Here is a 9,281-nt window from a genome sequence, read left to right on the forward strand (position 1 = left end):
ACAGTCGTGATGCTTGTAGCAGAGAATACTCGGTGTGCTGTGGGGCCAGGTGACAGAAACCGAATGGGACCTGGGGGTCGGGCGCGGCGTCTTTGAGGCGGGCACGGGGAACGGGCTTCAGCAGGTGTCGGCGGGGCCCAGCGCGTCCTGCCAGGTAGTGAGAACGTGGATCATGTTCAGAGCGATGGCCGTTGGGATCATGTGATTTCTAAGAGCTGGTCTGACTGTTAGATGAGAAAAGGTGAAGGAGAGACGAGAGCGGAATGTAAGTTGGGTGCTGTCCGGCGTCCGGGCACGGACGGCGTCCTGCAGGGACAGGGTTGTGACCAGCGAGGAGAAGGTCCCACGTGTCTGTCTGAGGTGGGACCCGCTCGCCTGTCCCTGTCGCCCAGGAAGGGGCACTGACAAGGGCTGACCCGAAGGTCCAGCCCAGGAGGGCCGTCGGCCCGCCGGGCTGGAGACGGCTGACGGGTGCTCGGTCTCTGTGATCAGAGCTGCCTCACGCTCGGGAGTAGTGTTGCTAGTTTACGGTCTCCATGGAGACACATTCTGAGGTCGATGTTCTTCCAGCTGAACGCAGTGACTTAGTGGAGACAGATTACTGACCAGCACGGAGGGGACAGAGGCCTCGCGTCCTGTTCTGTGCGAACAAGAATGGACGTCTCAGACCCAGGCTGCTAAGGGGAGACAGACGCTGTGACCCCGTGCGGGGCGTACAGTACTGGAGATCTCCAAGGAGTATTCGGAAACAGAGGGGAAGACTCGCCTTGCCCGGGCCAGCCCTCAGGGGTGTGTTTCGGAATTGGGTAGAAGGGCCAGGACGAGGGTGTGGAGACGGGATCGAACGACCAGCAGGATTCATAAAATTCGCCCAGTTCTGTCGTCTGGCGAAGAAGGTTCGGGCCTCGCCATGAAGATCTTCCAGGGAACGTGAGAGAACTTGGAGTTTATGGTGTAACAGCGGCGAAGGCAGTGGACCCAGGGCCCCGAGGCCGGAGAGAGAAAACCACTCAGACAGGACGCCAGTGTCTGGTGGGGAGACCATGAGCCCTGACCTGGTTGATGACTGTTCATATGTATAATGTAAATGCACTAAAGAACAATTGAAAAGACCTATAACTGGTAGGAAATGTTGATGAAGATGCGTTAAATGTGAAGATCAAGGAAGAGCAGGGAGTTAAGGGTGGTCCCAGATGTCTAGTTTGGGTGGCGAGGTAGCAGTTAAAGAAGAAGGACCAGCTGGCCGGTGTGGCTCAGTGGTTGAGCGTCGACCCTGCACCCAGAGGTCGCCGGTTTGATTCCCGGGCAGGGCACATGCCCAGTTGTGGGCCCGATCCCCAGTGGGGGGCCTGCAGGAGGCGGACAGTCGATGTTCTCTCTCATCCATGTTTCTATCTCTCTCTCCCTCTCCCTCCCTCTCTCTTTGGAATCAATACAAGGAAAAAGGAAGGAGGAGGAGGAGGAGGAGGAGGAGGAGGAGGAGAACCCAAATAGGAAGGGAACCATGAATTTGGAATCAGTTTTTGAGCTTGAAGTTCTAGATGAGCTAGAACTACAAACAGGTCCTAAAACGTCTAAGACTTGTGATTTTCTTCTCAAGAGTAGTTTAGAAAATAGGCATTTGTTGACTATTAAGGTTTAGTAGAGACTTGTACTGAAGCAAAGTTTCTTTATAATTTTTTTTTATCCTCACCTGAGGACACTTTTGCATATTTTGTTCAGATAGAGTGGGAGGGAGAGAGAGAGAGAGAGAGAGAGAGAGAGAGAGAGAGAGAGAGAGAGAGAAACATCAACATGAAAGGGACACATCAAGTGGCTGCCACCCGCACGACCAACCAGGGCCGGGGACAAACTGCTACCGAGGTACGTGCCCTTAGCGGAACGGCAGGCTGACACTCTAACCACTGAGCCAAACCGGCCAGGGCTCTTTATAATTTTTTTACAGCTATTCTTATGAGAACAGATAGATTGATGAAATTCAGTTGGTGGTTAACTTTTTGGACCTTCTGTACAAAGTTGAGGAATTCATTGTACGTGAGTCATGACAACGTTATGAAGTTGACATGTAACAGACCTGTCTTTATCTGTGGAAGAGAAGGCAGTAGAGGAAAATAATACTGTTTCTTAGCACATTCCTTCCCTGTTTCTCCACAGCAGATGGATCGTGCCCCGAGGTTAGGACTTGGGGCAGGAGAGCTGAGCTTTCGTATAAGAGGATTCTGGGTTAACAGACCACAGCTCAAAGCCCGACCATTACAGACCAGACGGACTCACAGAACTCTGGCTTCAGGCGAATAAAAAAGGGAGGGGCAGTTGGTATAGACCTTAGGATTTAAAAACACAAGTAAAAAACAAAAAATAAAAAATAATATAATTCCAAGGATACTTTCTATGCAATTACTGCCCAGCACATCTAGAATAACTAGAAAAATACAGACTACAACTTAAAATGGAATACTTTGTGACTTATATGCAAGACATGCTTTTTTTTTTTGGTACGTGCTCCTAGCAGCAACCAAACCCAGGACTCTCTGGTCTGCAGGCCGACGCTCCAACTGCTGAGCCAAACCGGTCAGAGCAAGACGTGCATTTTTATAAAGCATGGTGCTTTGAAAACAAGTCCACCCTATGTAAAATCGATTTACATACAAAACATTAAAATTGGGTTATGTGATTCTAAAACCTAGAAAATAAGGTATTTTCTCAATAGGCAAGAACCTACTTTGTTTTAAATCTCTGCCACATTAATTAAGTAGGGCTGGGTAATGTAAAGGAGGCTCTGGATTTTTCAAGAGGGAAGTAATTGACACTATTTTTTCTTCCACCAAGATCCGAGGAGGTGAATTAAGATCCATTGTAAGGCATATTGACAAGAACTTGTTTGCCAAGAAAAAAGCCTAGTGTCTAAGTATTTCCTGAGTAATATCCAGCCAACAGACATGAATATGGCATGGGCACTTCCATTTATGGCTTTTGTGAACAAGCCTCAGAATGCGGCATTGACTGCACTTCAGCCCCTGACAAGTGGCTGCCAGGAGGAGACAGCACTGTCTGCAGGGTGTGCACAGGCCCCTGGTCTGGGCCTGGTGCACACATCATTGTTGAGTCTCTAGCTGTTCTTCTGATAGGAACTCAATTCACCATCACAGGGTTTCGTTGTGTTTGAGTTTTTAGTTCTCATTTCACTTTGCATGTTTATTTGCTTGTTATTTTAAGCAAGGTTGGGCTGTCTTTCCCCCAAAACGCAGGCTACTTGGAAGAACACAATCTACAGCTATTTCTTTGTGGGGTATGGAGGGCAGCAGTCATTTAGGGGAGACCATTTCACACATGACCCAGTTTTTATTTATTTCTTGGTTTGGGCAGCAGTGTCCTTCCAGAACCTAATGAGTAATGACTGGGCCCCTGTTTTTGCCTCCACACCGAGGTCAGTGATCTGCCTGGCGGTTTCTGAGCAGCGGATGCTAGTTCTGTCCACTGCGTCAGCTGTGCCTAGCGTCGTGGTCTGAAAACTGCTTTTTCATTTGTCTAGGCTTCGTTGCTAGCATTTCTTTCTTTCTCTCTCCTTTTCATGTATCCTTCTTATCAGAATCTGCTTATCTACAAAGACCCATCCCAAACTCTGGTCAGCTCAACAACAGTGTGGTCCTAGGCCGTGAAGTGCTATGAATCTCTCCATCACGAACACCGATTCCATATATTTGGTGGTGATAAGAGACAGATTACTGTGCTGTGTGGTATTTATTTGTTAAATCCAATTAAATGAAAAAATGTTTAAAGAAAAAATTATAGTTCAATTTATGAAACAGTTGATACTGTTGGGGAACTTTTCTTGAAAGCAAGACATTATGATATTTAATAACACAAGCTACAGTAAATCATTACTTCTCATAAATAACGACGTTTATAAATGTAATGAAATTAAGGGCCATGTGAAAATTGACATGGTTGCGAATTTTGGCCTGTTTGGGGAAAACTGCCTTGAGTTTTTTTTTTTTTTTCCTTTTTGTTGATTTCAGAGAGAGAGAAAGGGAGAGGGAGAGAGAGATGGAAACATGGATGAGAGAGAACATCGACTGGCCGCCTCCTGCAGCCCCCCACTGGGGACCAGGCCCACAACCTGGGCATGTGTCCTGACGGGGAATCGAACTGGCGACCTCTTGGTGCAGGGTCAATGCTCAACCACTGAGCCACACCAGCCGGGAGCATTTCTTTATAATTAACCTTGGGAAGAAAAACAGTGATTGTTAAAAATAAATTTGAATGAGTAATTTAAAATTTAAAACGTGCTGTTCAATATCAGTGAGGAAGCCCAGGGCAGCTGACCAGCAGGAGCTGGGGGCCGGGTAACGTCCTGGGAGACCTCCGCTCTGCATGGACTAACCCACAGGGTGTACTTCCTGGCCCCTTACACTCAGGGTGCAAGTTTAAAGTGTGGGAGCTCACACTGTCCCTCCTGACGGAACTGCCCGGTGAGGGTCAGCCTATCAGCACAGAGACTGCGCTGGCCGCTGAGCAGGTTTCTGGGGCACCTGGCCCCCAACTGTTCCAGGTGTCAGCCCTCCAGATGCTGGACCCCTGTTACCTTATTACCTGTTTCTGTAGAGATAATAATATTATGAACTATACACAATCTCATAAATGTGCAAGGAATGTTCCTATACAAGGACCTACATCAAAATCCAGTGGCTTCAAATAGGAACCAGAGATGTGGCTTCAACAGTCTGGGCTGCCCTCACCTGGGTGGTTCTGCCCTCACCTGGGTGGTTCTGCCCTCACCTGGGTGGTTCTGCCCTCACTTGACCTGGATGGTTCTGCCCTCAGCAGGGTGGTTCTGCCCTCAGCTGGGTGGTTCTGCCCTCACCTGGATGGTTCTGCCCTCAGCTGGGTGGTTCTGCCCTCACCTGGATGGTTCTGCCCTCACCTGGGTGGTTCTGCCCTCAGCTGGATGGTTCTGCCCTCACCTGACCTGGATGGTTCTGCCCTCAGCTGGGTGGTTCTGCCCTCACCTGGATGGTTCTGCCCTCACCTGACCTGGATGGTTCTGCCCTCAGCTGGATGGTTCTGCCCTCACCTGGATGGTTCTGCCCTCAGCTGGATGGTTCTGCCCTCAGCTGGGTGGTTCTGCCCTCACCTGGATGGTTCTGCCCTCACCTGACCTGGATGGTTCTGCCCTCAGCTGGATGGTTCTGCCCTCAGCTGGATGGTTCTGCCCTCACCTGGATGGTTCTGCCCTCACCTGACCTGGATGGTTCTGCCCTCAGCTGGATGGTTCTGCCCTCACTTGACCTGGATGGTTCTGCCCTCACCTGGATGGTTCTGCCCTCAACTGGGTGATTCTGCCCTCACCTGGATGGTTCTGCCCTCACCTGGGTGGTTCTGCCCTCAGCTGGATGGTTCTGCCCTCAGCTGGATGGTTCTGCCCTCACCTGGATGGTTCTGCCCTCAGCTGGGTGGTTCTGCCCTCACCTGGATGGTTCTGCCCTCAGCTGGATGGTTCTGCCCTTGGCTGGCAGGTTCTGCCCTCAGCTGGCAAACTCCTCTGTGTGGGGTCCACTGCCTGTCCCTCTGGCCTGGACTGTCTGGCTCCTCCCTATTCCACTAGGGTCCTTGGTCTCAGGGTTTCTTGGGCTGGTTCTGGTCTGTAGAGTGTGTCTTTGAGGCAGCCCAGTCCGGGACCTGCTCAGGCAGAGGTTTCTAATCTGCATCACATCATCTGCAGTCTGCAGGGAGTCATGTCTCAGATCAGCCCAAATTCAAGAAAAAAGAGACCCCCACCTCTTCATGGGGATAGCACCCCTCACAGTGCAGCAGGTGTGGGTGCAGAGAAGAGAGTGGTCCTGAGCGTCCTGCAAGCAATCGGCTGTAATGGGGAGTGTGGTGGTGGGGGTCTAGGGGAGTGTGGTGTCTGTGGGGGGGGGGGGTCCAGGGGGGTGTGGTGTTTGGGGGGGCCAGGGGAGTGTGGTGTGTGTTTGTGGGGATCCAGTGGAGTGTGGTGTCTGTTGGGGGTCCGAAGGAGTGTGGTGGGGGGGTCCAGGGGAGTGTGGTGTTTGTGGGGGTCCAGGGGAGTGTGGTGTTTGTGGGGTCCAAGGGAGTGTGGTGTGTGTTTGTGGTTATCCAGGGGAGTGGTGTCTGTGGGTGGGTCCAGGGGAGTGTGGTGATGGGGGTCTAGGGGGATGTGGTGTTTGTGGGGATCCAGGGGAGTGTGATGTCTGTGGGGGGTCCAAAGGAGTATGGTGGGGGGATCTAGGGGGGTGTGGTGTTTGTGGGGGGCAGGAGAGTGTGGTGTGTGTTAGTGGGGATCCAGGGGAGTGTGGTGTGTTGGGGGGTCCAGGGGAGGCCAGAGGCAGCTCAGCTTCCGGGGGGCACGGGGGGCTCTGAGCAGTAAAGATCACCAATCGTATGGACGTATGTCAATATTTTATCAGGCGGCAGCGCCATGTGTGAGCACAGGCCAAACCTCGGGCTGGAAATAACATCACAGTTTTATATTTTACGAAGAACAAAACATGACCAGGTGACTGCCGGCATTGTCTCTACTCTCTTGACGGCTCACACGCAGAGAAATCCTACCGGTTGGGCCAAGAGCCTCCTCCGCTGACCACTGTGCAGCCTGAGAGAAAACTTTCTGTGAGATCAACGTTGCTGAAATGACACGACCCACGCAGGCCACCGCGCGTCACCCCGGAACCGGGGAGCTGCGGCGGAGCGCACAGGACGCGCGAGGAGCGGGAGCTGAGTACCCGCCGTCACGCGGTGGACACAGAGGCCCCTGAACCGTGACCTCGGTGACACACCCGCCTGTGCTCAGGTCACGATCACTTTTTCAGTCTTGTCACGAGGTTGGAGATTTTGTTCCAGATGATCGTTTGCTCCAGGAAGGAAGTCGGTCAGCACCGTTCCAGTCTCCTGCTGACCGTGGTCCCTCTCACCCGCACCGCGGCCTCCCGTGGGTTGCAGAGCCGGGAGCGTCTCCTGACGGCAGCAGCGTCCGGGCCCCTGCGCGGCCATGCCGGCCACCCTGCCGGTTCTCGGCGCCTGAACCCGGGTCCGAGGGGCTGGGAGCACACGGCGGGAATTACTTGGTGACAGCACCCAGCCAGTAAGCTTCTCCTCCGGTGACTGAGCGTAACTAGGACCGAGCCCTGAAGGCGAATAAACAACTTCAGTCTTTAAATCTCCTCCCCAGACTTCACTCCTCACTCCCCACCCAGTGCAGGGTCCGTGTGATCGCGGAGCGACAGGCGCAGGCCGACAGCCGGGACGGCAGGGAACGCGGTCCTTCTGCACGATGCACCCCGGGGACCATGTTTCTCTCCGTCTCTCGTCGGGATCAGCAGGGGAAGACGTCGTGTGGGGCCGGGGGCTGGGGGACGACAGGTGTTTCCACGTGAGTCACATTCAGCAGGTAAACAGAAGGTGACCATGAGCTTAGGGCCAGAGACAGGATGCAGAACTGCTTAAAAGAAATCAGGTGGCCCTGGCCGATTTGGCTCAGGGGTCAGAGCGTCCGCCTGCGGACCAGTGAGTCACGGGTTCAATTCCAGTCAAGGGCACGTACCTCGGTTGTGGTTCGTCCCTGGCCCTGGTCAGGGGCATATGAGAGGCAACCAGTCGATGTGTCTCTCTCACATCAAAGTTTCTCTCTCTCTCCCTCTCTCCCTCCCACTCTATCTGAAGATAAATGGAAAAATATCATCAGGTGAGGATTAAAAAAATTAAGGTGCAAGCAACACACCCACCCACACACACGTACACACACATACACACATGTACATGCACACCCCCCACACACATGTACACATACACATGCGTGCACACACACAGACACACGTCAATCTGTGTTGGAAACACACATATTGTGAGAAAGAAATAGCTCCTCAGCCCCAGGTGGACGGAGCTGGGATTTGGGGCTCGGTCAGGCAGCACAATTTGCAGGTCCGCCCGTGGGTGTGGCGTGCGCAGGCCAAGGAGGCACCAGCACCCGCCCCCAGGGATCCATTCGCAGCAGTGATGGCCAGCGCCGTGGTTCTGCTCACTCCCGACCCAGCGCCATGGTTCCGCTCACTCCGGCCCAGCACCATGGTTCTGCTCACTCCGGCCCAGCTCTGTGGTTCTGCTCACTCCGGCCCAGCCATGTGCCAGTGGTCTGAGGGCCCCGGTGCCAACGAGCTGACAAACAGCTTCAGCTTCCTCCAGCCCACAGACGCAGCCGGTGCCAAGCGCCACACTCCGAACAGGGCAGATGGGCCCGCGTGGCGCCGTCCTGCCGGTCTCCTCGCTGCCGGGCCTCACAGCCTCCTCCAGGACCCGGTCTGCTCTGGGCACTGGCTTCTCCCTGTTCCCGAGGGTCATGGCTCTGGGGGCAGGGGGCCCTGCGACCAGGGAGGGGCGGTGCGCAGGCACCGGGACAGGTGTCTGCTGTGTGTCCCTCCGGGCCGGCTTCCCAGCCGTGGGCCGCGAGCATTTCTACAACACGCTTCCCTGACTCTCGGGCACTGACCTTTCCCTTCGGTGGTCCAGTAGGAAAGGACAGCAGCCAGCCGTCCGTGTGAATGAATCAAGAGTTCACCTTTTTCTCGTCGGATCAGCAAAGAAATTTTTCAGCTGCCGCAGAACTTGAGCCATCAGCGTCTGCCGTGCGAGGAGAGGCTGACGTCGCTGACCTGACGTGGCTCTGAGGTGAGAACTGATGACTTGCTGGCCAATAAAATGCATCAAAGAGCCCGTTTTAGTCCGTAATCATGATCCTTCAACAGAAGCATCAGGGCCCTGGAATTTCAGGCTGGGGCGGGGCAGTCGATCTAACACTTCGTGGCCGGAGGGCTGGCTGAGGCTGTGGGGGCTGCGGGGAGACCTGGACGTGACCACAGACCTCTGCAGGGAGGTATTGGGATTATGTTAGCGACAGCTGGTTGGCTGTGGAACCCGGGGCTGCGGTGGGAGGGGCCCTGGCTCCAGGGGTTCAGTGAGATCACCCCGGGCGGGGGCTGCTGTAGTCATCCTTCCCGAACCACGAAAGGGAATTCCCTACGTGTTCATAACCTGCGGGCGGCCTGAACGGCAGAGCGAAAGCTCTGGAAACCCTCTCTGCTGGCCCGGAACCCTCGCTCCGGGGGAATCGGCGTGGCTCACAGCACTGTCCTGTTTCATGTCCAGCTTCTCTCCCAAGCGGCTGACTCAGGGCCTGCCGGGCGCCTGCGGTGTGTGAGTCGCAGAGGAGTTATGAGGATCCCCCGTGTCGACTGAGAACACAGCCTTGTCTGCAGCCGTTTGGAAAA

Source organism: Molossus molossus, unplaced genomic scaffold, assembly GCF_014108415.1.
Source record: "Molossus molossus isolate mMolMol1 unplaced genomic scaffold, mMolMol1.p scaffold_m16_p_3, whole genome shotgun sequence".
Taxonomy (NCBI): Eukaryota; Metazoa; Chordata; class Mammalia; order Chiroptera; family Molossidae; genus Molossus; species Molossus molossus.